The sequence below is a fragment of the Salvelinus fontinalis genome, chromosome 23 (genome assembly GCF_029448725.1).
Source record: "Salvelinus fontinalis isolate EN_2023a chromosome 23, ASM2944872v1, whole genome shotgun sequence".
Lineage (NCBI taxonomy): Eukaryota > Metazoa > Chordata > Actinopteri > Salmoniformes > Salmonidae > Salvelinus > Salvelinus fontinalis.
In genome coordinates this window covers 20,193,134-20,219,905 of record NC_074687.1, presented here as the reverse complement: position 1 = coordinate 20,219,905, position 26,772 = coordinate 20,193,134, and the positions used below count along the sequence as shown (strand labels likewise).

Sequence of the window (26,772 nt, the reverse complement as noted above, 5' to 3'; positions counted from 1 at the left end):
AAGGCATCCAGGGGAAGACGTAAGCAGTGTCCGTATACTCATAGCAATAACTGTGGCCTTTTAACTGACTCCAGATCAGGGGCCAACATTTCTGAAATCTGACTCCATGTCAGGGAAATTGCTGTAGAATGGGTTCTGTTTCACTTAGAGACAAAATTTCAACTCCTATAGAAACTATAGACTGTTTTCTATCCAATAATAATAATAATATGCATATTGTACGATCAAGAATTTTGTGGGAAGCCGTTTCAAAAATTACACGATTAGCATAAATAGTGACAACAGCGCCCCCAGCCTCAACAGGTTAAAAGTCTCCATTACACTCAGTTTAACTCTCCTGCTCCTGACTTCCCTGCCACCTATACACACGGCTCTGACACATAGACATATCTGATATGGGCAGAAAGCTTAAATTCTTGCTAATCTAACTGCACTTTCCACTTTACAGTAGCTATTAAAGTGAAAGAATACCATGCTATTGTTTGAGGAGTGAGCACAATTATGAACTTGAAAATGTATTAATAAACCAATTAGGCACACCTGGGCAGTCTTGATGCAATAATACGTTATGGCCTTTCTCTTGCATTTCAAATATGTTTTTTCTTTGTATTATCTTTTACCAGATCTAATGTGTTATATTATCCTACATTAATTTTACATTTCCACAAACTTCAAAGTGTTTCTTTTCAAATGGTATCAAGAATATGCATATCCTTGCTTCAGGGCCTGAGCTACAGGCAGGTAGATTTGGGTATGTCATTTTAGGCAAAAATATGAAAAAAAGGGTCTGATCCTTAAGAGGTTTAAACCCCCATGGCAGTGATTCAGCATGTGAGAGTACAAACAGAGAAAGTGTGTTGCTCTTATTGTCTAACTCTATAAACCAAAGCCTCTGGCCAACACAGTACAGCACACAGAACAGTCTGCCTTGTAAAAGTCTGTCATGTTGATGGTGTTTGGGTGCTGTGCTCTGGCAACCAAACCACTACAGTGTTGCTTTTTTTCAGATGTAGTAAGACGAGGGGATACTTGGTACTGTGACTAAAGTGGCACCATGGTTTGTCGACCATCCACTTAAAGCCTACATAGCAGTGAAACTATGTTTTAGTTTTTCTAAGAAAAAGAGTAACTGAAAAATTAATAGAATGTTGTGTGTGTGGGTAGCATTACCTGGATACTTTGGTCCTTTTGAGGCTTCAAAGGTAACTAAATGTACTTGCACCGCTAACATACATCATGTAAACTCATTTCAGTTGGGTTCAAAGGCAGTCCAATTTCTTTTGATCCTGTGAAGGTTTTATGATGTTATTCTTGGCTCACCTGAAGAGTAATGTACAGTATACACCTGAATACACTTGAATGATCCCCCCTCTCTCTCACGCTCTCATTCTGTCTCATTCTGTCTCCATTTACTCTCTCTCCCATACTCTAGGTCAGAGGAGAAGGTGACAGTCTATTTCGTCAACTGTGACGGGCAGAAGATCACCACTTCCTGTGCCAAGGGCAAGTCTTGTAGACCTGGTCGTCGACCAAAACTTAGATAATGATGGCTTTGGTAAGTTTGGTGTGCCAACAGACAAGTGGATACAGTCCTGGTTAAATGCTTTACTGTATATGGTGCATACACTGTTGGCATCCTGGAAATTGCCAACATGGGTCCATATTTCTGATGCTGTGTTTATTTGATAAGATCCAAGACACATTTCCCAGAAGAAGCTGAGAAGAAGGAGGATGGCATGGCATTGTGTCCATATTAGGGCATGTAGTAAGACTGTCACCCTCTAGCTAAGAGTGGCTCTTCAACATGCTGCCCATTTACCTCTGGCACTCTGGGCACGTTTGGTTTGGTTTCCACTAAATATTTGCATGGCTTTATATGGATGAGCCCCAGGATCAAACAGTCTATCCAGAAAGAGTGATAGAACCGAGGGAGGCAGAGAAGAAGCAGAGAGAGAGAGAGGGTCAAAGAGGGGATGAACACAATATGCGTCAGCAACGTCACCTTTGATGTTTGCAAGGCTTTCTTTCTCGCTCTATATTCCCTTTCTCTTCCTCTGTCTCTCTTTTCTCATGCACACCTGTCCTATTTAGGCATTGACAAGATACAATCCGGATCCCTGGAAGGACTCAGTGTTAAAAAGAGAAAGAAAACCGGTCTGATGTTCTGTCTTCTTTTGCAGATGTCAGGACTTCAACATTGTTCATTTTAGAGTTATCTGGTGAATCATTGTATGTTAAAAACATTTCCAAAAGAGACACTTAATTGTCTTGATTTTCACATGCCGTTATTAACACTGTCCTCAGGTTAGGTACTTGTGTTATGTGTGCAAGAAATGTACAATTATTAGTTTTTATGAGGAAAATTCTCACGTTCTTAGTTAATGGTGACTACCTCATAAAGCTGGTTGAGAGAATGCCAAGAACATGCAAAGCTGTCATCAAGGCAAAAGGTGGCTCCTTTGAAGAATCTAAAATTTATTTTGATTTGTTTAATAGTTTTTTGTAGTTACTACATGATTCCATATGTGTTATATCATATTTTTGATGTCTTCACTATTATTCTACAGTGTAGAAAATAGTAAAAACAAAGAAAACCCTTGAATGAGTAGGTGTCAAACTTTCCACTTGTACTGTATGTTTTTGTGTGTTTTTCTTACTCAGACTCCCGTGACCCACTCAAAACTTCCGGCGACCCAAATTTTGGTTGCGACCCACCAGTTGAGAATCACTGCTATATAGGACCTCTATGGCAGGGCTACTCAACTACCGGCCCTCGAGGGCCCTCAAAGTATTGCTGGATTTCTACTAAACTAACACCTCGTGTCAAACCATGTGGGCCTCGCAATGGCCTGCACAGCCACAGGCAATAACTTAAATGCAACCAGAAAGTTGGACAGGCAGATCTGGCAACCCAGACTAATAAAGAACAAACTCAAATTAGGTGCAAAGTTATCAACAATGATGGAGGGCCTGAAGAAAGTAGTTAAGCAAAAGAGGTCCTGGGCGGTGCTGCAGAAAGAGTTCGTTAGCAGGTGGAATGTGCCTGCAGAACAGTGTAAGAGGCGCGAAGGGAAAGGAGAGAGGGAAGGAGAGAGAGAGAGGGACTCCATTCGTTCTCAATCCTACTTGGACCATGTGAGGCCAAGGCTGGTAAAAACCAAGTGCTCCGATAACATTCTCCTTATTCAGAGAGAACTCTCCTCTCGCAGAAGGAAGGACGTCCTGAATGGAATGTGCATTTCATAGGCTGAACTGATTTTAATGGCCTGTTTCTGGGCAGGTCCAGGGTGTGGGTGGAACTGTGTTTTGAACGAACCCAACGCGTGGCTCAGCCAGGTGTAAAGCTCCCAACCTCTCGCCTCTTTCTCTCTCCTCACAGTGAAAACTGCTACATGCCTTAGAGTAGACCTTAATCCAGTAGCTCCAGAACTTTATAGTGCCTTGATCCACATGGATCCTCTGAGCCTTCTGGACATCCATGTCCCATCAAATGAACAAAACAATGTTTTAGCTCCAACCACACACCATGGCACCTCACTCACTTTCCCCATACTGAAACTGCAGGGCGAAGATGTATTCCCCCAAAAGTTTCAATCAATTGAACTAAACGAAAGTCAGTCAAGTCTTGGGCTCTGCTCTACCGATAGATCCTGATATACATCATCCCTTATCCCTCACCCTTTGAGCTGGAAGAATTTAGAAACATGATGTCCTAAACCAGCAATATACAGTGGGCTCCAAAATTACTGGCACCCCTGACTGGCAATGCACAAATAATACTTAAACAAATATTAATTATAGAGATAACTCAAAATACCAACATGTGAGAAATACGATACTGTAACGGCAGTCTAACTCTTCCTCCTCCTCGGACGAGGAGAGGCGAGAAGGATCGGAGGACCAATGTGCAGCGTGGTAAGTTTCCATGATTTAATATACACGAAGACAAGATACTATACAAAATAACAAACGAACAAACCGTCACAGTCCCGTGTGGCACAAACACTGACACAGGAAACAACCACCCACAAAATCCCAACACAAAACAAGCCACCTATATATGATTCTCAATCAGGGACAACGATTGACAGCTGCCTCTGTGTTACGCACGCCTCTGAGAAGAGGGAACGCAACTCCCTGCTACAACTCAACTCCCTGAAGTGCAAGAGGTATGGACTGTAGGTGCGAGTAAGGATGACACAAAAGCAGAATTTACCGTTTACTAGAATTTATTTTCTTACACGGTAATATGGGGAAAAGGGGCTGGACGGAACCAAAGCAAAGAAAGTAAATATCAAAGTTCCCCCTCTCCTATCTAACCTGCCTACCCACTTAACTTACCGAACTTAGCACCGTCTGGTGCCCTAACCAAAATACAGGGGGTGGTCCGCCCAGGTCTTACCTAGTGTGCCTAGACAGTAAATATACTACGGGTATATGTATGCCCGCGGGCCTCTTGCCTAAGCACTCCCAAAGTGCCTTCTCCTTCCCCCCTGGGAACAAATGAAACAGAGTAATTATTAATGATTTCACAAACACTCACAAACACAGGACATAGAAAAACTGCTACCAACAACAACAGTACATACCACACTTTCTGATACACAACCCACACTATATCACAATCTAATTTTTCTCTCTCAATCTCCAAATCTCTACTCCAAATCTCTACTCCTCTCCTCTCTCTCTTGGACAGAACACTGGCTTTTATCTTCAGGTGGCAATGGTGATTAGAGTCAGCTGCTTCTTGACGAGGGGGCGGGGTCAGCTCCAATCACCAATTAGCCTGGGGTTGACCAATCAGCTGGTTGGGGAGTACTTCAGGAAGCCATCTCCTGAAACACACACTCAAATACAGAACAGAACACAGAAACTGGGGAACGTAACACTCTGATTGAGAACCATATTAGGCTGAACACAGAAACAGACAAACTAGACACACAACATAGAATGCCCACCCAGCTCACGTCCTGACCAACACTAAAACAAGCAAAACATATAAGCACTATGGTCAGGACGTGACAGATACTTTATTAATGTTTCAATTGAACCAACGAAAATAATTTATTGATTTAATTAAAAATCAATGTCCTCCAAATCAAGGTTTCACAATTAATGGCACCATTAAAGATTATTGTAAATAACATCTACCAAAATTAAACCACAAATTAATTCCACTTATTTAAGTTTATCTAAGTCTTAAGGAACTATATTGAGCCATTACATCACTTCCTGTTTCACTAGGGTATAAAAATGAGGGAACATGCATGCAATATCCCACTGTCAACCCATACCATGAAGAAAATTAAAAGAACTGGCAGTTCAAAAGAGACAGATGGTCGTAGACCTTCATAAATCTGGTAATGGCTACAAGAAGATCCACAAACAATTGAATATACCACTGAGCACTGTCAGGGCTATTATTAAAAAATGCAAAAGATATGGAACAGTTGAAAAGCTCACAGGTAGAGGACGCAAATGCATTTTGCCCCCCCAGGATAGGGAGGAGGATGGTGAGAGAAGCAACAAAATCCCCAAGAATCACTGTGAAAGAATTGCAGGCCTTGTTGGCGTCTTGGGGTCACCAGGTTTCAAAAGGCACCATCAGACGCCACCTCCACAACCACAGGCTTTTTGGAAGGGTTGCCAGAAGAAAGCCCTTTCTGACCACAAGACATAGACGCAAGCGCTTGGAGTTTGCCAAACGTCATTTAAATTATGACTGGAAGAAGGTGCTCTGGTCAGATAAGACCAAAATTGAATGTTTTGGTCAGATACAGCATCGGCATGTTTGGCGTCGAAACAGATGCATACAAGGAGAGGCACCTCATACCCACGGTGAAATATGGAGGGTGGTCAGTGATGTTTTGGGGCTGTTTTAATTCCAAGGGTTCAGGGGCACTGGTTAAGATTGATGGCATAATGAATTCCACCAAGTATCAGGCAATATTGGCTGACAATCTGGTTGCCTCTGCCAGAAGGCTGGGACTTGGCCGTAGTTGGACTTTCCAAAAAGACTATGACCCGAAACATACATTAAGATCCACACAGAAATGGTTCTGTGACAACAAAATCAATGTTCTGCCATGGCCATCTCAGTCGCCGGACTTCAATCCAATCGAAAACCTGTTGGCTGAGTGGAAGAGGGCAGTTGATAAGCGCAAACCCAAGAATGTGAAGGATCTTGAAAGGATTTGAATAGAGGAATGGTCCAAAATCTCTCCAAATGTGTTCCTTAACCTTGTCAAACATTACAGGAAAAGACTCTGGTTTCCTTGCCAGAGGTGGTTGCACTAAGTACTAAATGAGGAGTGCCAATAATTATGAAACCTTGATTTTGGTTAAATTTATTTTGTATTAAATAATTGTATGATTTTGGTTGGTTCCATTGAAACATTAATAAAGTACAGTATTTCTCACATGTTGGTTTTTTGAGTTTATCTCTACAATTATATTGATTATATTTTTTAAAGTATTGTTTGTGCATTGCCAGTCAGGGGTGCCAGTAATTTTGGAGCCCACTGTATATATATATATATAAAATCTCAAAAACAATTTTCTATCGCAAACCACATATCATATACTTCTATCGCAAACCAAATATATATATGGTTTGCGATAGAAAATTGTTTTTGAGATTTTTGTTTTAAGCCTATCACTGGATTTGAACTTGCAACTTTTGGAATCAGAGGCAAATGCTTACACCAATTCACAACACCCCAGCAAAACTGAAACCTACTTGAAGGTAACAGAACTCACTGTTGCTCCTTGTGGCCGGTTTCCATGTAATCTCCTGATGTCCTCAGACATGGATGGACGTCAAATACGGACTTGTATCACGGGTGACCGTCATTCACATCATCACATTGATATCCTAATAAAGTATCATATTCTCATCCATTCATCCCGTAGTCTCTGAGGGATACAGCCCATATGATGGTGATGCAGAGCCAGGATTAGCTCATGGCTTTGGAAGGGCTTTGTAACCATCAACAAGCATCAACAAAGAGAGATGTGGAGAGATGCTAGAGGTGCTCAGCAGTACCATCATAAGGGCCAGTACTAATTGGAGCTGAACTGACTGGGGAGGTCTTACCTCACTCGCACTGACCTCTGTGTCCCTGGAATGAATTATGCTCTACAGTGAATTACATCCAACATAATAAGGCATTATTATGGCATAATAGGGCATTCCGTTACTCAGAATGGAGCGATTTTGGAGGCTGAGGGGTTTGCCAGAATGACCCACCCACCACTAACCCCCTACACTCAACTCCCCAGATAGCACAGAGCCAGAGTGTCTAGGGATTCAACCAGAACCAGACGTGATATTCATTTAATGCTTTACATTGATATAGCACATTTCACTAGGTCTGAGTTCATTAGCTATATTGATATAGTACCTTCATAAGCTGTGTCTTAACAGTTTGATTGTTTGTGTGTGTGTGTGTGTGTGCGTTCCCCAGGTGCGTGTGAGGGGACCCTGGCCTGTTCCACCTGTCATTTGATCCTGGATCAGAAGGTGTACAACCAGCTGGGGCCCATCATTGATGAGGAGAATGACATGCTGGACCTGGCCTTTGGTCTCACTGACACGTGAGTCTCGCACGCACACACATACACACACACACGTAGGCATACAGACACACACACACGTAGGTAGGCATTCCCAAACACACATTGACAGGAAGATCAATGTGGCTTAAGGCCCCACAAGTGACACACTTGCTGATGCATACACATCACATACTATATACTCTCTCCGAAACACACAGAGCACCTACAGTATGAACATGTTGAGCCTGGCCCATGGCCTAACCAGCACGTGAGTGACAGCTGGCTAACACCTTCTCATAAGTCACGAAACCTCAGGTAGGTTTCCAGCCAAGATATCAAGAGGTTCAGATGCCGGGTGAGATGAGCAGATTAAAGATATAATCATAGTTTGACTATTGACCATTGTTTCTGCCCAATTCACTTCACATTAGAATATAATCAGTTTGGGATGAAAATTGTACAAACTCCCCTCAGGTGACAAATCAAATAAGTACAGTTATAAAACATTATCTGATTAAATATGTGTTTTTTCTCCATCACAGGTTCTCTGTGTCAGCAACTTGAGGCTCTCAGCCACCTTGTAGTTTAAAAAAATAGAAATAAATCACCTTTATTTAACCAGGTAGGCTAGTTGAAAACAAGTTCTGAATTACAACTGCAACCTGGCAAAGAATAAAGCAAAGCAGTTCGACACATACAACAACACAAAGTTACAAATGGAATAAACAAAAATACAGTCAATAATACAGTAGAAAAAATCTATATACAGTGTATGCAAATGAGGTAAGATAAGTTGGGTAAGGCAATAAATAGGCCATGGTGGCGAAGTAATTGCAATATACCATTTAAACACTGGAGTGATTGATGTGCAGAAGATGAATGTGTAAGTAGAGATACTGGGGTGCAAAGGAGCAAGATAAATAAATAAATACAGTATGGGGATGAGGTAGTTGGATGGGATATTTACAGATGGGCTATGTATACAGAGAAGAGAGTCGGCCCAAGAACTGAACCCTGTGGTACCCCCACAGAGACTGCTAGAGGTCCAGACAACAGGCCCTCCGATTTAACACACTGAACTCTATCAGAGAAGTAGTTGGTGAACCAGGCGAGGCAGTCATTTGAGAAACCAAGGCTGTTGAGTCTGCCGATAAGAATGTGGTGATTGACAGAGTCGAAAATCTTGGCCAGGTCGATGAATACGGCTGCTTAGTAATGTCTCTTATCGATGGCGGTTATGAAATCATTTAAGACCTTGAGCGCGGCTGAGGTTCACCCATGACTAGCTCTGAAACCAGATTGCATAGCGGAGAAGGTACGGTGGGATTCGAAATTGTCAATAATCTGTTTGTTAACTTGGCTTTCGAAGACCTTAGAAAGGCAGGGTAGAATAGATAGTCTGTAGCAGTTTGGGTGTCTCCCCCTTTCTAGAGGGGGATGATCGCGGCAGCTTTCCAATCTATGTGAATCTCAGATGATACGAAAGAGTGGTTGAACAGGCTAGTAATAGGGGTTGCAACAATTTCGGCAGATAATTTTCAAAAGAGCGGGTCCAGATTGTCTAGCCCGGCTGATTTGTAGGGGTCCAGATTTTGCAGCTCTTTCAGAACATCAGCTATCTGGATTTGGGTGAAGGAGAAGGGGGAGGCTTGGGTGAGTTGCTGTTTGGGGTGCCGGGCTGTTGACCGGGGTAGGGGTAGCCTGGTGGAAAGCATGGCCAGCCGTAGAATAATGCTTATTGCAATTCTCAATTATAGTTGATTTATTGGTGGATACAGTGTTTGCTAGCCTCAGTGCAGTGGGCAGCTGGGAGGAGGTGCTCTTATTCTCCATGGACTTTACAGTGTCCCAGAACTTTTTTGAGTTTGTGCTACAGGATGCAAATTTCTGTTTGAAAAAGCTAGCCTTAGCTTTCCTAACTGCCTGTGTATATTGGTTCCTAAATTCCCTGAAAAATTGCATATTACAGGGGCTATTCGATGCTAATCCAGTACGCCACAGGAAGTTTTTGTGCTGGTCAAGGGCAGTCAGGTCTGGAGTGAACCAAGGGCTATATCTGTTCCTGGTTCTACATTTTTCGAATGGAGCATGCTTAATTAAGATGGTGAGAAAGGCACTTTTTAAAGAATAACCAGGCATCCTCTACTGACGGGATGAGGTCAATATCATTCCAGGATACCCAGGTCGATTAGAAAGGCCTGCTCGCTGAAGTGTTTTAGGGAGTGTTTGAAAGTGATGAGGGGTGGTTGTTTGAGCGTAGACCCATTACGGATGCAGGCAATGAGGCAGTGATCGCTGAGATCTTGGTTGAAAACAGCAGAGGTGTATTTGGAGGGCAAATTGGTTAGGATGATATCTATGAGGGTGCCCGTGTTTACAGATTTGGGGTTGTACCTGGTAGGTTCATTGATAATTTGTGTGAGATTGAGGGCATTAAGCTTAAATTGTAGGATGGCCGGGGTGTTAAGCATGTCCCAGTTTAGGTGACCTAGCAGCACGAGCTCTGAAGATAGATGGGGGGCAATCAATTCACATATGGTGTCCAGGGCACAACTGGGGGCAGAGGGTGGTCTATAGCAAGCGGCAACGGTGAGAGACTTGTTTCTGGAAAGGTCTAATTGTTTGGGTACAGGCCTGGATAGTAAGACAGAACTCTGCAGGCTATCTCTGCAGTAGATTGCAACTCCGCCCCCTTTGGCAGTTCTATCTTGGTGGGAAATGTTATAGTTAGGGATGGAAACTTCAGGGTTTTTGGTGGTCTTCCTAAGCCAGGATTCAGACACGGCTAAGACATCTGGGTTGGCAGAGTGTTTTAAAGCAGTGAATAAAACAAACTTATGGAGGAGGCTTCTAATGTTAACATGCATGAAACCAAGGCTTTTACGGTTACACAAGTCAACAAATGAGAGCACCTGGGGAATAGGAGTGGAACTAGGAACTGCAGGTCCTGGATTAATCTCTACATCACCAGAGAAACAGAGGAGTTGGATAAGGGTACAGCTAAAGGCTATAAGAACTGGTTGTCTTGTACGTTCGGAACAGAGAGTAAAAGGAGCAGGTTTCTGGGCGCGGTAGAATAGATTCAAGGCATAATGTACAGACAAAAGTATGGTAGGATGTGAGTACATTGGAGGTAAACCTAGGCATTGAGTGATGATGAGAGAGATATTGTCTCTAGAAACATTTAAACCAGGTGATGTCATCGCATATGTGTGAGGTGGAACTAAATGGTTGGTTAAGGCATATTGAGCAGGGTTAGAGGCTCTACAGTGAAATAAAACAATAATCACTAACCAGAACAGTAATGGACAAGGCATGTTGACATTAGGGAGAGGCATGCATAGCCGAGTGATCCAGTGAATGGTTGGACTGCCTGGAGACACGGCGATTCAGACAGCTAGCAGGCCGGGACTAGCAAGCTAGCAGAAGGGCCTTAAAGGGATGTCACGATGGAGGAAAGTCTGTTGTAGCCTCTTCATGCGGTTTCGTCGATAGACCAGTCGTGATGGATTAGTAGTGTTCTGTGTAGCAGAGGGTTTCCGTCCAATTGGCAAATGGATCTATTCAGCAGTCCAACAGTCCAATATGCTCTAGACAGCTAGCGGGCCGCGGCTAGCAGGCTAGCAGATGGGCATTCAGGGGACGTTGCAACGGAGGGGCCTGTTGGAAAAAAACCCTTGGGCAGATTACGTCGGTGGTCCAGTCGTGATGGATAAGCAGGGCTTCGTGTAGTAAAAGGAGCCCAGGCCGATTGGCAAAATAGGAGTAGTGGCACGAGAAATTGGCCGATGGACCTATTAGCTAACAGTCCGATATGCTCTAGACAGCTAGTGGGCCGCGGCTAGTAGGCTAGCAGATGGGCATTCAGGGGACGTCACGTAGTCCAGTTGTGAAGAATGGGCGGGGTTCCGTACCCCGTACCGGCAGTAAAAGGGGTCCAGGCCAGATGGCAAAATAGATATTGTAGCCCAGGAGTGGCTGATGGACCTCTTCAGCTAGCCGGGAGATGGGCCTAGCATGGGCTAGTTCCAGGCTAATTGGTGCTTGCTTCGGGACAGAGACGTTAGCCAGTAGTCACTCGGTTTGCAGCTAGCTAGCTGCGATGATCCAGGTGGGACTCTTGTCTGTCTGTAACATTTAACCTGGTCAAGACCAGATCTTTCCCCTGGCGACCTTTCACATATCTAACATGATTATCCAGAAAACATCATTACTAATCTAACGTTATTCTCTAGAACACATCATTATCAGACACTGACTGAGTGCTTAATTCTCTACTAATGAGGAATGTTTCATCCCAGCCTGATCTTTAACAAACATGCTTCTCCCACATGGCTCCCATCCAGTTTAAGCGAAAAAACAGTTTAAACAGTAACTCAGACATGTAGAATGATAACATAACATGTTACGTAAGGTCCAGTCACACGTGAAAGTGAACATATTGTATGTGCATTTATCATGCTAGCATGGTTACAGACAGTTTACTTTAACTGTCTGTAGCATTAAATTATTATCTCTTATTTTTAAGGGGGGCACAAGTCCCCGAAAGAGCCAAACCAAGCTGCTAGTGGAAAGGATATGATAACATGATTCCTAAAGTGTGTATAATGACCTTGTCCCTGTACCTGCTGTCTCCTGTCCTGCAGGTCTCATCTGGGTTGCCAGGTCTGCCTATCCAGAGATCTGGAGGGAGTAACAGTCCGTTTGCCAGACGGGGTGAACGACATAGGCGATCTGATGATGCTGGACCTACACTGTAAAACAAATGGTGTTGTTTTTACAATATTATACAATAAAAATAACAGTACTGTATTCATTATTTACAGTAAATTGCTGTAAATCGCAATGCACTGTGGGTGATTTTAGGCATAACTGGTCAATTATACCGTAAATTCTAAATAAACTTTGTTTTAACAGTACATTACTGTAAAGAAGTGCTGTATTTCGAAAGGTACTGTAATTCCACCCCAAAGAATACAGTACCCTACCAGTAGTTGGTGCATGGTATTGTTGTTTCTGTCTCATTTTGAGGAATGCCTTGTAAGAGGCTACATTTGTTGCAACCGTTAGTTAGAGTGATCTGGTGATGTAAAGTGATATACCAATGTATCTGATGTGTGGCAACAAGTCCTAAACCTTAAACCTTTAATGGTTGAGTATTTGCCATGTCCATTGGCCTGTTTTGCCCTGTAGTCACCGCCAGTTTGGAAGCCTTTGTTAAGGCTTCTAGAAGTGCAAGTGATATAAAATACAAAATATTAATATATACTGAACAAAAATATAAATGCAAAATGCAGATTTTACTGAGTTACAGTTAAGGAAAATCAGTCAATTGAAAAAAATAATTAGGCACTAATCTAAGGATTTCACATGACTGGGCAGGGGTGCAGCCATGGGTGGGCCTTGGAGGACATAGGCCCAACCACTCATGATCTACACCCAGAAAGGGCCACATCATGACATGTCTCAATGGTTAAAAATCCTTCCCTCTTCATCTACACTGATTGAATTGGATTTAATAAGTGACATCAATAAAGGATCAAAGCTTTCACCTGGTCAGTCTATGTCATGTAAAGGGAAAGTGTTCTTAATGTTTTATGCACTCAGTGACTCAGTGAAAAAACTAAAACATTACTTAGCACCAATCCTATGTAATTCATGTAAAATACTGCAAAACACAAACCCCACCTGCCCTCAATGAATGTAATTCAATCATTCCTTCATCCATTTCATCTTTACAATATAATTGCAGTAGCATTCACTTTTTACAGTATGATACAAAACATTTTTACAGAAATGTACTGTGTGTCATTGGTTTGATGTACAGTAACTTACTAGCAGCCAGTTAATTACAGGAAGAGTATTATTCACCGAAAAATTACTACAGTAGCATTATTGGTATCGTAAATAAATTACAGTAACCATATTGGATACCAGAAATTATGCTATGGGAACATACTGTAACTCTTTCTAAGGTAACTTACAGGCAACAGGCTGCCAGTAAGTTACAGTAAAAACAACAGGACATTCTTACAGTGTACAGGAAATAGCTAGTAACCTACAGTAAATAGCCAGTAAGTGAACGTCAAGTTTCCACCTAATTAAAAACAAAGACTTGTCACGCCCTGGCCTTAGTATTCTTTGTTTTCTTTATTATTTTAGTTAGGTCAGGGTGTGACATGGGGAATGTTTGTGTTTTGTCGGTTTTGGGTGGTTATATGGTAAAGGGGGTGTTGGGTGTAGTGTATGGGTTTGTGTTGAGTGAATGTGTCTAGCTGTGTCTATGGTTGAGTGTAGGTTCTAGGAAAGTCTATGGTTGCCTGAATTGGGTCTCAATTAGAGACAGCTGGTTATCGTTGTCTCTGATTGGGAGCCATATTTAAGGCAACCATAGGCTTTAGCTGTTTGTGGGGAATTGTCTATGTCGAGGTTCTATGTTGCATGTGTTGCACTTAGTTCTTGTATAGCTTCACGTTCGTCATTTTGTTGTTTTGTTTGTTCTTCTTCAAATTAAAGAGAAGATGTATTTTGCACACGCTGCGCCTTGGTCCTCTCTCTCTCCCTTTGACGATCGTGACAGGACTTTAATTGTCAGTTGAATACATTCAGTTGGACAACTGACTAGGTATCCCCCTTTCCCTTTGAAATTATCAAATAAAACAGTTTTCCAAATTACTCTGTATTTTGTCTCCTACTGTCATTTTACCTTGTGCCATCTACGTTCAGGTAGGCCTAAACCATGATACAAATTTGACAAAACGTGCTTAGCCTCAGGAAGTAGGGGTGCTGAAGTTACCGTCTATAGCACGGGCAAATCTCTCTACCCCCCACCTAACATAAGATTCTCAGCACGCCCACTCCCGCGTCTATGAAAATGTATCAAACTTTTCAAATGTATCATCTCTTGAAAACATTCTGAGCATTCTTCCTCTGTTCAGCATCTTTACACTGTTGCATTTTTTCATTTGACAGACACCTCCTTTCCCCCCTGAGAAATGTGTGTTATGTTGCCTCTACTTTCCCAGCAAGTTCTAATTGAGACATAACTCACTGATGGATTGTGTGGAATCTGTTAAGGCGTGATTAGTGAGAGCAGGGGAAGAGAGGTGGCTTTTACACACTCAGTCACTCGTCTGAGATGTCTCACGGTGATGACATCATCTTTGTTCTGAGAGAGACAGCCGCTGACAAACACGTCAATCAATCTTCACTCTGAAAGAGGGAGTGGAAAGAGGGGAGAAATGGGTGAGAGGGGAGAGACGGGTAAGAGGGTGAAAAAGGGGGAGATGAGCAAAGCTATAGAAAATTAGGTTAGGTGACGAAGTTAAAAAGAGACGTGTGAGAGAGGGTTGACGAAAATAGAAATGGAGAGGAAGAGAGAGGAGAGAGGTTAGGTAAAGAGGTGGTGAGGTCAAGGTAGGGATGAGATGAGGGCTCACAGATAGGTACAAGTAGAAGGAGATATGGGTTTAAGCATATTTTAAGAAAATTGTGAGAGTAAGAATAGAAGAGGGAAGATTGATTTATATATGGAAGATTGATTTGATGCTAAGGAGGGAAAGACATGAGTTGTAGAAGAGACTTGTAAAGTACATACTTTTTTTTGTTTTTTATTGAACATTTTTTAACTCGGCAAGTCAGTTAAGAACAAATTCTTATTTACAATGACGGCCTAAGAAACAGTGGGTTAACTGCCTTGTTCAGGGGCAGAACGACAGATTTTTACCTTGTCAGCTCGGGATTCGATCTAGCAACCTTTCGGTTACTGGCCCAACGCTCTAACCACCAGGCTAATAAAGAAATTCGGTTGCCAATCCGAGAACAGAATAATCCTTTACATCACTGATTGGTCTGTACAATGTAACAAACGACTCTGTTTAGTCGCAACACTGTACTGTAGATCCCTGTACATCCCTCACCATTCTGAACTGAGGAATCCTGAGTGCAGATTCCTCTCTCAGTCAAAAGTAAAGGGTTATTAGAGGCAGAACTGTTATAATGATATTGTACTGTAGCTAAGTGGAGGCCTTGACACAGATGTACAGTTAGCACAGAACCTTGTGTAACTGAAGAGTTCCATCTGAGTTGTGTCAAAGGTTATTATAATTATAGCCACCCACCGTCAGGTAATTAGAGGGTGCACACACTCCTGTGGAGTCTAGACACACTCACCTCATCACAGGTCTCATACACACACACACACACACACACACACACACACACACACACACACACACACACACACACACACACACACACACACACACACACACACACACACACACACACACACACACACACACACACACACACACACACACCCCTTTGTTCCATCTCCACCCATCTCTCCCCATCGCTCCCTCGCACAACCCATTGCCTGCATTTAGCGGTCACAGGGTTCACAGTTCTTAAAGTTGCATAAGTGTGCACATGCGCACAAGTTTAGGTCGCAAGGGGGTCAATGGGTAATTTGAATAACTGTCGATTCTGAGTTGTAAATCACACACACAGGATGAGGGTGGAGACGGTGTCAGGAGTTAGGGTCATCTTCTGCTTTTGGAACAGCTAACCGTAAATACAGTGTTACATCAGGAGTCAAACAGCACCTAAACCTTAGGGTCAGTGCAGGGGCTTTGAGTGGAGAAACATGTGTTGGACATTATCTCTATTAGAGACTTCTAATCTAGGAAGAAATGGGGTTTAGTCTTCACCAACATAGATATAAGCGCACATGTATGGAAGCACGGCAGCACAGACACACACACACTATTAAGTGTGCTGTAGGGACAGAGGGGAAAATGTTTTTCCCCAAACATTTATAAGAATGACATTTGTAGCGCTGACTCATACTCATACGTGTCGTGTAAAAACAGAGGTATTTCTAGATGAAACGTCCAAAGCCCGGGGGATGTTGGGGGGTCAGATTACAGCATGTGAGGTATGCTATGGGGCAGAGAAGTGGTGGTGGTGGGTGGGAATAGGCCATTGGATGAAGGTTAGCCTAATCCTTTTATTTTAATGCCAGCGAAGGTCAGTCCCCTGCCCTCCTCACCCCCTCTGACATGCACATGAAAGGGAGTAGGGACCCATGCACATGGGCCAGGAAAAGGGCAGCTTTAAGGCCGGGGAATGCATCCGGAGGTTTCCGCACACTGATCCTCAAAGCATCCAGAGAATTCTTGATAAAAGAGAGACTGGTGGCTGATAAAGCAGAGGTGTGTCTGTGTGTGTGTGTGTGTGTGTGTGTGTGTGTGTGTGTGTGTGTGTGTGTGTGTGTGTGTGTGTGTGTGTGTGTGTGTGTGTGTGTGTGTGTGTGTGTGTGTGTGTGTGTGTGTGTGTGTGTGTGTGTGTGTGTGTGTGTGTGTGTGTGTGTGTGTGTGTGTGTCTGTGTCTGTGTCTGTGTCTGTGTCTGTGTGTGTGTCTGTGTGTGTGTTCGTTTATGTGAGGACACACGTCTTTGAAGATCAGACAGGGGTTTCCGGGGATCTGTTTAGAACACAGCCGAGGCCAGGTGCTTGGAATACACCCCACTGAGTACAGAGATATCACTGTCATTGAGCATTCAAGCAACGTTGGATCAACATGAATTCCCATCACTGCTTGGCTGCTCTTCTGAGACTCTGGCCAGTCCCTGTCTTCCTCTATCGCATTTTCTTTCCCTTCCTATCCCCATCGCTCTACCTCTCTCTGACAGGTGTCTTCCATTCTCATCAGCCTGCATCCATCTTTCCCTCTCGAAGCCTAGTGTCCACCTCAGAATCAACTCCTCAACTCCACCAGTCTGATGTTATGTTTTACGCTAACTGGGCTGGGGATTTGGTTTCCAGACACATTTTTCCAAGGCCTGTAATTTTCCAATGCCAGTATTTGGACTATTTGGAAATAAAGATCTCAAAACACCTTCAGTAAATTACATTTTTATCTCTTAAAGGAATATTACAATCAACATTATTGGGTGGTATTTCTTCATTAGTCCAGTGTTGATGGAGTCCCAAAATGTTTTTCATGTCAGTAATCAAGTTTTCAAGATATGACTTTCAAAAGGCAAATTGTCACTTGCTACATCGTCATTGTGATGCATTTTGCAACATATGATGCATTTAGCATCTTCATGAGTATGTGCAAGTGACAATTAGCTTTTTGAAAGATAGCTTTTGAGTGGATGTTTTTAATAATATAGTCCTAAACTTTCGTTTTAGGACCTAAAGTGTCCAGGCTTGTAAGAATTGCCTCTGTTGCTTTTAACTTTTCTGAGAACTATGAGAAATATTAGTTGTATCTCCTTATTTTGACAAAGGTATGATTGCCAGAGAGATAACTATTCCAGATTGTACTCAACATTTGCAGTAATAAATATCATTAGTCTAAGATATTTGTAATGACATAATATGACACATATTGTGATATTATTATCTCTGCCCTAAAGTAACATCATATGCTGGGTCCCACAGCATATTAGGTAGGGGGGACTCACTCCTGCTTCTCATTGTAACAGTGTAACAACACCAGTATGTGTGTCAGACAAGCGATAGCTGGGAGATATATCAGGATTTCTATGTAGGGAGGTAACATGTTATATCACCCAGGTCAAGAGTGCAAAACGAGAAAAAAATACAGTTAATGGCTGTTTTGACTGGGATTGGTAAGAGAGCCAGAAATGATCAACTGTGACCTCATCAGAAAGGGCCTGCCAAACTATCTCACACCCCCCCCCCACCCACACCCTCTCAACTGAACCCAATCAAAACAAAAGCAAACGCACCATCGCCAAGGAAACCAGAGAGGACCCGGGCATGTTGGCTGCACCTGTGCTATGGGCAACGTGCCCCATTAGAAATAACAATCCCAGAGTGGAAAGAGTGTAGACAGGCAAGAGTGGCTGTCAAAATACAAGCGGACAGATGCTCAGTGTCTCAGTCTATCACTAGATGGTCATGAGTTCAACAGGTCATTCTACTGCCTTAGAATTCAACAATGCTGCCAATCAGAGGATGTTCTAAATAAGTGTGTATGTTTGGATGGGGTAACCAATCTCGAATGACGAGAAACATTTCATTAGCTCCCCAGTCCCCAAGCTAATGCCTAGGCTTTAGCTTAGCTGGAAAATACAGTCTTATGACATGCAAGAGACTGGGGTTTGGGCCCAGGCGGTCACATAAACCTGCACTGGGACCTTGTCATAAGTCCTGTCATCTCTTGCACATTCTGTCCTCTCAAAGGGCTCAAAGTGTCAGGGACAGTAGATCACTCATGTGTATTACAGGTTGTTAGAGCCTAGGAATGCTCGCCTCTTCAAAAATGTGACTTCTGAGGCCAGTTTAACTTCACCGACTCCAAGGCATCCACAACATAGCAATTTCAAGAGTCGAACTTTAGAGTTTGCGTTTCCAAAATAACACACTGTTTTACAAGCAGTTGTAATACCCTCTTAAACCAAATATGTTTTACTACAGCCTCTGCTGTTGAGCCTATGTTGTTTTGCATTGCATAAACTAGTTGTGTTTGTAACGTCCTGACCAGAGTTCTTATGTGTTTTGCTTGTTTAGTGTTGGTCAGGACGTGAGCTGGGTGGGAATTCTATGTTGTGTGTCTAGTTCGTCTGTTTCTGTGTTCAGCCTAATATGGTTCTCAATCAGAGACAGCTGTCAATCGTTGTCCCTGATTGAGAATCATATAAAGGTGGCTTGTTTTGTGTTGGGGATTGTGGGTGGTTGTTTCCTGTCTCTGTGTTTGTGTTCTGCACCAGATAGGACTGTCTCGATTTTCACGTTTGTTGTTTTGTATTGTTGTAAGTGTTCTCAGTTTGTTAAATTAAACATGTTGAACACTAACTGCGCTGCATTTTGGTCCTCTCCTTCATCCCAGGAAGAAAACCGTTACAGTGTTGCTTTCATGTGCAAACTTCAAAGAAACAATATGTAATGACGTCACAATTTTATCTGATTATAACAGACCAATGACTGTTCATCTGGGTAAGGGGGTGGGCTCTAGACCATCCTACAATCAGACTAAGCATTTCAAGGGACAAAGGATTAAAAACATTTGGAGTTATTTTCCTTAAATAAACAGACACAGTATTTCTTAGACATACACTACTGTGATGATTTAAAAATAACTCTACAAAGACTGCTGCGGGCTTTAAACATCTATCTATCGAATTTGCCAGATTTCGCCTGCTGCTGTTTGGAGAATTTAGCCATGAAGCCTAGGTTGTCAGATCAGGAGCTGCTTGGTTTCGAGAAAGCTCAGGACTTTTTTTTGTGACACAAGACTTCTCTTATGTTGCATGCAGGGCATTTTCCGCCATGAATTATAGATCGGTATCGGCCTTGGAATTATTGTTTCAGGGAGTTTGCTACATGAGTAACATTGGGTTTCCCATTCATTTGCTGAATAATTCGTCATACCTTCAATGAGCCACAACGTGCACCAACATTAGCTTGCAAGCTTGCTAGGTCGACCATTGTCATCAACATCGTTTTAAGAGTGCACGCAAATTCACAGGTTTTTTTTTTAATTTCCATAATGAACACAACTATAAATCAATATACAACCATTTCAAAGAGTTACAGTTCATATAAGGAAATCAGTCACCTGAAATAAATTCATTAGGCCCTAATCTATGAATTTCACATGACTGGGAATACAGAAATGTATCTGTTGGTCACAGATACCTTAAAAAAAAAGGTAGGAGCATGGATCAGAAAACCAGTCAGTATCTGGTATGACCACCATTTGTCTCATGCAGCGCAGCACATATTCTTCGCATAGACTTGATCAGGCTGTTTTTTGTGGCCTGTGGAATGTTGTCCCAATCCTCTTCAATAGCTGTGAGAAGGTTCTGGACATCGGTGAGAACTGGAACTCGCTGTCGTAAACACCACCACGGGGCACTCTGTTCACAACATTGACATCAGCAAACCGCTCGCCCACATGACCCCATAAACACTGTCTGCCATATTTTTCTTAATCTAATAATACATTCTAGTCAAATCGAATGTACAGTGCATTCGGAAAGTATTCAAACCCCTTGACTTTCCACATTTTGTTACGTTACAGCCTTTTCTAAAACTGAGTAAATCATTTTTTTCCTTTAATCTACACAATACCCCATAATGACAAAGTGAAAACAGGTTTTAGAAATTTTTGCAAATGTATTCAAACAGAAATACCTTATTGGCCTCCCGGGTGGCGCAGTGGTCTAGTGCACTGCATCGCAGTGCTAGCTGCGCCACCAGAGTCTCTGGGTTCGCGCCCAGGCTCTGTCGCAGCCGGGCCGCGACCGGGAGGTCCGTGGGGCGACGCACAATTGGGCTAGCGTCGTCCGGGTTAGGGAGGGTTTTGGCCGGTAGGGATATCCTTGTCTCATCGCGCTCCAGCGACTCCTGTGGCGGGCCGGGTGCAGTGCGCGCTAACCGAGGGGGGCGGAACAAGATCAAGAACCCGATGGTCACTCTAACAGAGTTCCTCTGTGGAGATGGGAGAACCTTCCAGAAGAACAACCATCTCTGCAGCACTCCACCAATCACGCTTTTATGGTAGAGTGGCCGGACGGAGGCCACTCCTCAGTAAAAGGCACATGACAGCCCACTTGGAGTTTGCCAAAACTCTGACTACGAGAAACAAGATTCTCTGGTCTGATGAAACCAAGATTGAACTCTTTGGCCTGAATTCCAAGCGTCACGTCTGGAGGAAACCTGGCACCATCCCTATGGTGAAGCATGGTTGTGGCAGCAGGACTGAGGGAAAGATGAATGGAGAAAAGTAAAGAGATCCTTGATGAAAACCTGCTCCAGAGCGCTCAGGACCTCAGACTGGGGCGAGGGTTCACCTTCCAACTGGACAACGACCCTAAGCACACAGCCAAGACAACGCAGGAGTGGCTTCGAAAAAGTCTCTGAATGTCCTTGAGTGGCCCAGCCAGAGCCCCTGACTTGATTCCGATCAAACATCTCTTGAGAGACCTGAAAATAGCTGTGCAGCGATGCTCCACATCCAACCTGATAGAGCTTGAGAGGATCTGAGAAGAATCAGATCAGAGAAGAATGGGAGAAACTCCCCAAACACAGGTGTGCCAAGCTTGTAACATCATACCCAAGAAGACTCAAGACTGTAATCGCTTCCAAAAGTGCTTCAACAAAATACTGAGTAAAGGGTCTAAATACTTATGTAAATATGATATTTCAGTTTTTTATTTTTAATACTTTTGAAGAAAATTCAAAAAAACTGTTTTTGCTTTGTCATTATGGGGTATTGTGTGTACACTGATGTTGGGGGGAAATACGATTAAATTAATTTGAGAATAAGGCTGTAACGTAACAAAATGTGGAAAAAGTCAAGGGGTCTGTATTTGTGCTATTTGCTCCATGACTCCTGTGCGCACTGTTGACTTTGAACTTGATAATTTACACGACCGTGGGACAGACAATGTTTGTTCCCACACTAGCGACTCTGACTCTCTATCGGTTACACTGTGTATAAAATATAACTTTTTCCAGAATGTTCTCCAATGAAATTAGAATAAATGCAGTATGACTCAATGAAATAACCACTCTTGGCCTCCCATCCTATTCTAACCCCCTCTCGTCGGCTTTGTATTAATGTTACCTGATGAAATTGCTGTACAATATGATCTTGTTGCCATCTGATGCACATTCATGTGGTGGAGTGGCAATCTTTACCAAGGAACACTTTCAGTTGCTCGGTTGTCTACACCAACTCTGTCCTAAACAATTTGATTTGCTGGTTTTAAGCATTAAGCTTTCAAACAGCTCTTTGTTGACTGTTGCTGGGTGTTATCATCCATCATCAGCACCGGCCTGTGCCCGACCTGCCCTAAACTCTCTCTTGGCCACTTACACTTTACTTACACAATGTAAGTAACCTAATTTATGTCTCTCTAACTGCCCTGAATGCTTCTGCTGATCCCACAGCTATTGGATCCAGTAATCATGTGCCTATGTGTCACGCCCTGGCCATAGAGAGGTTTCTATTCTCTATTTTGGGTAGGTCAGGGTGTGACTAGGGTGGGCATTCTAGTTTCCTTATTTCTATGTTAATGTGGTTCCCAATCAGAGGCAGCTGTCTATCGTTGTCTCTGATTGGGGATCATATATAAGTTGTAATTTTCCGTTTGGGTTTTGTGGGATGTTGTTTTCTGTTTAGTGGTTTTTCCTGACAGAACTGTGCGCTTTCGTTTTCACATTTTGTCATTTTGTTTGAGTGTTTTTTGAACATTAAATCATGAAAACTTTCCACGCTGCGCTTTGGTCTCATTCCGACGACAGCCGTTACACTACGAAAAAGAGTTATCTCTGAAACTCACTGAGATAATACTTTTGATGATACAGTGGTAGCAATGCATAGTTATAACATCTACAGAAAATACAGAAATGCCAATGGGGGCGGTGTTGCGGTCTATATTAAGAACTACATTCCTGTAAAGCTTAGAGAGGATCTCATGTTAAACACTGTTGAAGTATTATGGCTGCAGTTTCATCTGCCTCACCAAAAGCCCATTCTTGTGGGAAGCTGCTATAGACCACCAAGTGCTAACAGTCAGTATCTGGATAACATGCATGAAATGCTTGATAATGTATGTAATATCAACAGAGAGGTATATTTTCTGGGTGATTTCAATATTAACTGGCTTTCCTCAAGCTGCCCACTCAAGAAAAAGCGTAAAACTGTAACCAGTGCCTGCAACTGGGTTCAGGTTATCAGTCAACCTAAAAGGGTAGTTACAAACAACATATGAATGAAATCATCAACATGTATTGATCACTTCTTTACTAATGCTGCAGATATTTACTTTAAAGCAATATCCAAATCCATCGGATGTGGTGATCGCAATATAGTAGCCATATCTAGAAAAAACAAAGTTCCAATGGCTGGGCCTAATATAGTGTATAAGAGGTCATACAATAACTTTGTAGTGATTCTTATGTTGAAGAGGTAAAGAATATTTGCTGGTCTGTGGTGTAATCAGATGCTGCACTTGACACATTTTTGAAATTGCATATTTCAGTTACTAATAAGCATTTACCCATTAAGAAAATGACTGTAAAAACTGTTAAATCCCCTTGGATTGATGAGGAATTGAAAAAATGGTATGGTTGAGAGGGATGAGGCAAAAGGTATGGCAAATCAGTCTGGCAGCACAACCGATTGGCAAATGTATTGCAAATTGAGAAATCATGTGACTAAACTGAATAAAAAGAAGAACAAACTATACTATGAAAGAAAGATAAATAATATAAAGAATGATAGTAAAAAGCTTTGAAGCAACTTAAATGAAATTTTGGGCAAAAAGGCAAACTCAGCTCCATCATTCATTGAATCAGATGGCTTTTTTTGTGGCACTTTTACCCCTTTTTTGTGATATCCAATTGGTAGCTACAGTCTTGTCCCATCGCTGCAACTACTTTAAAGATTTTTCATTGGCAAGATTAGCAAACCTAGGCATGACATGCCAGCAACAAACACTGACACTACACATCCAAATATATCTGACCTAATTATGAAAGACAAGCATTGTAATTTGAAATCAGTAAAGTTAGTGTGAAAGTTATTGTTGTCTATCAACAATGACAAGCCACCGGGGTCTGACAACTTAGATGGGAAATTGCTGAGGAGAATAGCGGACAATATTGCAACTCCTATTTGCCGTATCTTCAATTTAAGCCTACTAGAAAGTGTGTGCCCTCAAGTCTGGAGGGAAGTAAAAGTCAGTCCGCTACCTAAGAATAGTGTGGCTCAGTTGGTAGAGCATGGTGGCATGACGCTTGCAACGCCAAATGATTCAAATGTAAAAAAAATATTGAAGCCCATTTACTGGCTCAAATAGCCGACCAATCAGCCTATTACCAACTCTTAGTAAACTGTTGGGGAAAAATTGTGTTTGACCAGATACAATGCTATTTTACAGTAATCAAATTGACAACAGTCTATCAACACGCTTATAGAGAAGGACATTCAACAAGCACAGCACTTACAAAAATGTCTGATGATTGGCTGAGAGAAATGTATGATAAAACAATTGTAGGGGCTGTTTTGTAAGACTTCAGTGTGGCTTTTGACATTATCGATCATAGTTTGCTGCTGGAAAAACATATGTGTTATGGCTTTACACCCCCTGCCATATTGTGGATAAAGAGTTAACTGTCTAACAGAACACAGATGGTGTTCCTTAATGGAAGCCTCTCCAGCATAATCCAGGTAGAATCAGGAATTCCCCAGGGCAGCTCTCTAGGGCCCTTACTTTTCTCAATCTTTACTAACGACATGCCACTGAGTGAAGCCAGTGTGTCGATGTATGCGGATGACTCAACACTATACACGTCAGCTACTACAGCGACTGAAATGACTGCAACACTTAACAAAGAGCTGCAGTTAGTTTCAGAATGGGTGGCAAGGAAGAAGTTATTCCTAAATATAAAAAAAAAACTAAAAGCATTGTATTTGGGGCAAATCATTCACTAAAACTCAACTAAATATTGTATTAAATAATATTGAAATTTGTCAAGTTGAGGGGACAAAATGGCTTGAACTAACCCTGTATTGTAAACTGTCATGGTCAAACATATTGATACAACAGTAGCTCAGATGGGGAGAAGTCTGTCCATAATAAAGCATTGCTCTGCCTTCTTACCAACACTATCAACAAGGCAGGTCCTACAGGCCCTAGTTTTGTCGCACCTGGACTACTGTTCAGTCGTGTGGTCAGATGCCACAAAGAGGGACTTAGGAAAATTACTATTGGCTAAGAACAGGGCAGCACGGCTGCCCCTTAAATGTACACGGGGAGCTAACATTAATTTGTGTTGACAAGCTGAATGCACCGAGCTGTGTGTTTAAACTGCTAACACACAGCTCGGTCACCCATGCATACCTCACAAGACATGCCACGAGAGGTCTCTTCACAATCCCCAAGTCCAGAACAGACTATGGGAGGTGTACAGTACTAGATAGAGCCATGACTACATGGAACTCTATTCCACATCAGGTAACTGTAAAATCAGCTAAAAAAAACATCTTATGGAACAGCGTGGACTGTGAAGAGACACACAGGTACAGACATACGCAAACGCATACACACACGATAACACTCTAAACACACGTGCAATGTAATATTGTTGTATGGTGGTATTATACATTTTGAATTGTAGATACTGTATGTAGTGGTGTAATAATGTCATACATACTGTATTATCTTTTGTTTTATGTGTAATGTAAATGCTTTAATGTGTTTGGACACCAGGAAGAGTAGCTGATGCCTTATTTGTATTTTATTTAACCTTTATTTAACTAGGCAAGCTAATGCAGCTAATGGGGATCCCTAATACATATAAAAACAAATACACTAAGTCTGAATTTGTCCTGCTAGGTGACCTAAACTGGGACATGCTTAAACCACCTGAACAAGTCTTAAAACAATGGGACTGTAATTGGGGTCTGTGTGTAGCTTGTGTAGAGGAGTCAGGTGCAGGACAGCAGATATGAGTAAATAAACGTCATTTACTCAAAATAGACAAATATAATACAATAAAGTGAGCGGAGGAGTGGCGGAGTGAGTTTTGGGCCATCTCTGCCCAGGGGATGAATGCCGTCCACTCCCCCGGCCGGTCCTGGCAATAAGACCGCAGAAACCTACCCACATCCTGGTTTACTCTCTCCACCTGCCCGTTACTCTCGGGGTGAAAACCTGAGGTAAGGCTGACCGAGACCCCCAGATGTTCCATGAACGCTCTCCAGAACCTGGACATGAACTGGGGACCCCGATCTGATACTATGTCCTCAGGCACCCCGTAGTGCCGGAAGACGTGAGTGAACAGGGCCTCCGCAGTCTGTAGGGCCATAGGGAGCCTGGGCAAAGGGAGGAGACGGCAGGACTTAGAGAACCGATCCACAATGACCAGGATTGTGGTGTTGCCCTGTGAGGGAGGAAGATGCGTCAGGAAGTCCACCGACAGGTGCAACTACGGCCATTGTGGAATGGGTAGGGGTTGTAACTTCCCTCTGGGCAGGTGCCTGGGAGCCTTGCACTGGGTGCACACCGAGCAGGAGGAAACATAAACCCTCACGTCCTTGGCCAAGGTGGACCACCAGTACTTCCCACTAAGGCAACGCACCGTCCGACTGATGCCAGGATGACTAGAGGAGGGTGGCGTGTGGGCCCAATAGATCAAACGGTCGCGGACAGCAGACGGAACATAC

General features: G+C 42.7%; 1 pseudogene; it reads left to right on the top strand.

Annotated features, from left to right (window-relative positions):
- Positions 1–943: 943 nt before the first annotated feature.
- LOC129821588 (adrenodoxin-like) lies at positions 944–12,317 on the top strand (annotated as a pseudogene).
- The last annotated feature ends 14,455 nt before the right edge of the window (positions 12,318–26,772 follow it).